This window comes from Castanea sativa, chromosome 7, assembly GCF_040712315.1.
Source record: "Castanea sativa cultivar Marrone di Chiusa Pesio chromosome 7, ASM4071231v1".
Classification (NCBI taxonomy): Eukaryota; Viridiplantae; Streptophyta; class Magnoliopsida; order Fagales; family Fagaceae; genus Castanea; species Castanea sativa.
Window position 1 is genome coordinate 27,251,884 of NC_134019.1, and position 6,000 is coordinate 27,257,883.

The window sequence follows — 6,000 nt, forward strand, 5'->3', positions numbered from 1 at the left end:
AAGTAAGTCTCACTCTCACATACACATCGTTTCTTATATCACTAATAAAAATTCTGTATATTTCTCCCTTTATAACTAATTGATTATCTAATTGGGCTGGCCTATTGGGCCTTTTCAATTGGGCTTTAGTGTGTGGCTTGACCAAAAGGAAACAATAAGACACTAGCTCCAATGGGCCTTGGGCTTTTCTGTCAACTCTTGACAAGTTCAAAGTAACCATTAATTATATTTAATACTACTATATAAATATAATTGCACTCTATGTCTTATTAATAAATTATATCCCAAGACTTTATTGCACACGCAACCCCTTCATAAAATATTCGTAGTAATACAAAGTCATGAATGTAGACTGCCACTTTGAAAATTACTATATCTTATCCTTAAGTACCCGATTTAATCCTTTAAAGTTATTCATTAAATATTTATGAAATCCAATTTCATAAATATATACTTTAGTAATTTCTTACCAAGGTGGTTAGGCCTAACTCTCTGAATAACTGATCTCATTAAACTTATCTCAAGGGAATATTTTATATCTTCGTTAAGAGACTATGAATTCCATCTTGAGAATATATGTTCCATCAACACTAAATGTGGCTGCCCAACATACTGAGGTTTTGACCGTCACTTTAGATCTCACTCCTAATATATCAAAGTAACTTATACCTCATGATCAAGTCCATTATTCTCTCAGGATTAAGAGTTCATGCAAATAGAAGTCGTGAGATTTATTATTCAATTGACAGTCGTTGGGAATATAATAAATCTCATAGCAGTTCAGTTCAATATGTCTTAACTCTTAAAACATATCAACTAGAAGTCCCCACTTCCATGATCAAGACAAATCATCTTAATTGATACGTTATAGTCTTCGTAGATGAAATGCCCAATTTCATCACCGACTATGAACTATAAATTCTGAGTTTATAAAGAACTTATGATTTATATATTCTGTGACTAAATCACATACTATGCATCTCATGGACTATATGATAATGTCTCAATATTCATGTTACCATTATTTTAGATAATAATAAAACAACTTTATTAAAAAACAATATTAAGTCATACACAATGTCATACATAGTGTCATACATAGCATCATACAATAGAATTTAAGGGCACAAATCCTAATAGGGAGCTGTGCATTAAAAGGAAAGATTGACACTATAGAACAAGTCTAATTAGGTACTGGAGTAAGGGTTCAATTGTAGGTTGGTATAAGGTACTGTGATTCCTTTACTTGTAACCGCTTGTTATGATAATAGTGAATTCTCGGGAGTAATGACCTTAAATTCACCTGGTGGGGTTTTGCCTCGGTGGTTTTTCCCATTTGTAAACAAATCACCTTGTCAAATTTATTTTCCGTTGTACTTTATTTTAGTTGGTGATTTGTTTGTCCTACCACGTACATTGCATGTTAATTTGATTAATTAATAAACTTGGATAATTAATCAATTAATATATCATAAAGGGTAAATACATTTTTGGCCTATCAAGGAGGAGCTGGGCGGAGGAACAAAGCAACCAAAGAAGCTCAGTTCAAATGGTGGGCATGGGAAACGAAGCACTACAGAGGTGTTAAAGTTAGAAGGATACTGATGTTACTATGTTAGATCCATTAGTGTTGAAAAAATTGGACAGATGGGACAACAGAGAAAAAAAAGGATGCGATGGTAGGCAAATAATTGAGGTAAGTAAAAGGGTTGAAGTAAATAGAATTGACCTAGTCAAGGAGCTGTTTAGTTCCAACAATGATGCCTTCTCAGCAGTGGGCCAAGTTAACCAGCCTAATAAGGAAACGACTAAAGTGACCAGCCTGATAAGGCCTAAAAAAAGAAAATGGACCAAGTAAAGTTAAGGAGATCTTGATAGTAAGCCCAAGTAATGAAAAGAAAGTTCCAGGAAAAGGCAAATGGAAAAAAAGTTTCTAGAGAGAAAAGAAAAGCCCAATTTGTAAAGTTGGAAGCCCAGATATCTGTGGTGGGTAAGAAAAGGGAAATAAGCAGTAAAATATTTGAGGAAAAAGATAATAGGAATCCAAAGCAGCTTCATGAAATGCAAACCTCACTTGAGGAACAAAACATTGATATATCGGTAGTGGCTGTTAGGCAACACCACTGAGAGCAATGAGTGCCTTGAGCTAGAACTATCAGGGGCTTGGGAACCTCCAGACAGTTAATGCATTGCGCGAGATCGTGCAATGATGGGATCTCAACATTGTCTTCTTGATGAAGACAAAACTTAATGAAAAAAGTATAGAAAAAGTAAAAGAGAGTACTGGATTCATACATGGGCTAATTGTGCCTAGATCGGAGCAAAGTGAAGGTCTGGCTATGTTATGGAAGAAAGACATCAACTTGGAGATAATGGAATATGCTGGCAATTTGTTAGGATTATGTATTAGTTCATTGAATTGAGGGTTGTTGTGGCTTGTATTAGTGCTGTTGTATTAGTTTACATTGTATACTTGTATTGATTGTTCTAGAATTGTATACATGTATTGATTGTGCTAGAGTTGGTTGATAAAGGAAGTTGGTAGGTTAGCTAGTTGTACAAGAGTTGGTTATGCATTGAGAAAGTTGGTTATAGAAGTTACTTGCAGATTGTATAAAGGGGGATGGCAGTACTGTTTTATAATCAATCTAGAATAATAACAATTGTTTCATTCTCTCACTCTTCTTTCTTTGTATCTCTCTCTTTTTTTCTCTAGAGGCCTAGCTGTCCTTGAATTCAGCCACAACATAAAGAAAATATAATTGAGCCCTTGCCCAATTTCATTGATGCTATCATAGTGGAATTCAGCTCAGGCTTCAGATGGAGAATCACAGGGTTTTATGGACACCCTGAACTCACAGAAGGAAAGAGTCATTGTTAGGATTAGTGCCCTTAAATTCTATTGTATGGTGCTATGTATGATATTAAGTATGACATTATGTATGACTTAATATTGTGTTTAATAAAGTTGTTTTATTTTTATCTAAAATAATGGTAACATGAATTTGAGACATTATCATATAGTCCATAAGATTCATTGTATGTGATTTATGTGATTTAGTCATAGAAAATGTAAATCACAAATTCCTTGTAAACTCAAAATGTAGTTCGTAGTCGGTGATAAATTGGGCATTTCATCTGCGAAGACTATAACATATCAACTAAGATGATTTGTCTTGATCATGGAAATGAAGATTTCTAGTTGGTATATAAATATGTTTTAAGAGTTAAAACATATTGAATTGGACCGCTGTGAGATTTATTATTCTCTTAATGACTGTCAATTGAATAATAAATCTCACGACTTCTATTTACATGAACTTTTAATCCTGAGAGGATAATGGACCTGATCATGAAGTGTAGGTTGCTTTGATATATCAGGAGTGAGATCTAAAGTAACAGTCAAAACCTCAGTATGTTGGACAGCCATATTTAGTGTTGATGGAATATATATTCTCAAGATGGGATTTATAGTCTTTTAACGGAGATATAAAATATTCTCTTGAGATAAGTTTAATGGGTTCAGTTATTCAGAGAGTTAGACCTAATCACTTTGGTAAGAAGTTATTAAAGTATATATTTATGAATTGGATTTCATAAATATATAATGAATAACTTTAAAGAATTAAACCGGATATTCAAGGATAAGATGTAGTAATTTACAAATTGACAGTCTACATTCATGACTTTCTATTATTATGAATATTTTATGAAGGGGTTACATGTATAATAAAGTCTTGGGATATAATTTATAAATAAGGCCTAGAGTACAATTATTTTTATATAGTGGTATTAAATATAATTAATGGTAACTTTGGACTTGTCAAGAGTTGACAGAAAAGTCTAAGGCCTATTGGAGCTAGTGTTTTATTGGTCCCTTTTGGTCCTACTCCAAGCCACACACTAAAGCCCAATTGGAAGGCCCAAAAGGCTAGCCCAATTAGATAATCAGTTAGATACAAAAGGAGAAACATATAGAATTTTCTGTAGAGAGAACATTAAGAACACTATTGTGAAGTGGTGTAAAGAAGTGTTAGACACTTTGACATTCTTCTTTTAGAACTGATTGAGAGACCACACATCTTAGGTGTAAAGTGGAATTGGAGTGAAGATTAAAAGTGTTCCTGAGTACTTCAATCTTTGGTTTGAATTCACTGCACTAAGGTATGCTCTTTTGTTCTAAAATTCTGAAATTTACATAACACATGTTATCAATTGCGAATGAAGTAGATCCGTTAATTTTCCATCAAATGGTATCAGAGCGGTCTTCAATTCGAATATGTATAACATGTTTTGTGAGTTTTGGAATTAGAAATAATAGTTTCATGATGTTAGAAGATTATATATGTATTTAATTTTCTGCATGGTTGTTGAAACTATGATTTGATAAAAACTGATATTGAAGTTATGATGTTGTTTAAATTTGAATTTAAGTATGTTAAATTGATCTTTAAGGCTATAGCATCAATGAAATTCAGTTTTGATATCAAATTCCATTTATTATGTTCATATGGTTGTTGTTTATTCATGGAAAATCATTGAAAACGTTACATATTTTCCCTTTGAAAAACTGAAAACACGGGTTTTTCACGGGTAAGCTTTACTCGCGGAATAGTCACGAGACACTCGCGAAAGCTTCTGTCTGAATTTTGTGTTTTCACAAAATTTTTGCGGGTAAGCTTTACTAGCGAAACACTCGTGAAAGTCTCTGTCTGAATTTTGTGTTTTCATTTTTTGCTTTAATTCATTTTCGTGGGAAGAGCTTAGTCGCGAGATACCCGCGAAAATGCCACTGAAGGAAATTTTAAACTTTTTCTGTGTTTTCAAATATATAAAGTCCAAGGCTGTGTGTAATTAGATTATGCATGTTTTATATTTAAAAACCTTTAATTTAAAACGTCTAGTGGGAGAGAGATACAAGGGTTGGATCTCACGGCCTCTATTGTTGATTTATAGTAGTGTGATTAAGTATCTCGCCTTGGCATATATGCCTTGCTCCCTTCGGAGGGTGTTTAATTTATGGTACTATAGATTAAACTTCTCCATGATGGATAATATGTGTTTTTATATTAAGAACGACCACGCTACCGTAGAGTTACTTAATGACTCACATAGAATTCAGTCAATGGTGTACACTAGACTAAGTTTAATATTAACCTCCCTTCGGAGCTATGTCATTATTACTTAGAGGCTAAAGGAAATACGGCATGTTATTAGTGTTTGATAAGAGTTATCATGATAGTACTAATAATGAGAATAGTTCTCAATCAATCATAGTGTTTATAATTTACTTGCTTCCAAGGAATATTAAACATGGGATTGGGTTGTCGTTGCATATTTATATTATGGTTTTGTTAAGGTTCCATACTATATGTTTATATGCTAAATTGATAATGTCCAATTTACTTATTATATTCATGTTTATTATTTTCAGATTTGAACATGGTATCATTTAGCCCACTTGTTTCTATTCTTAATCAAAACAAACTGACTAGATCCAACTATGTTGACTGAAAAAGAAATTTGGACATTGTTTTAACAGCTGAAGAGCACAAATATGTGCTTACTCAACCATGTCCTAACTTTACTTCATTAGATGCTTCTCTTTAAGAAAAATAGCGATATGATCATTGGCAGAAATCTAATGAAATGGTCAAGTGCTATATCCTAGCATCTATCTCAAATGTTCTACAGCATCAAATGCAGGATGTAGAATTAGCTTCGGACATTATACATAGTCTGAAGAAGATGTTTGGTGAGCAAAGCCGTTCAGCAAGGCAAGAAACCATGAGGCAAATTTATAATACCAAAATGACTGAAGGTAGTTCAATGAGACAATGCTCTCTAATCTGAATACATTGGAAGTTTTAGGTGCCAACATTGATGGAGAATCCCAAGTGGATATGATACTCCAGTCACTACCAGAATCATTCAAGGAATTCAGACTTAATTATAACATGAACAAAAAGATTTATTCTTTATCTGAATTAATGAATAAGT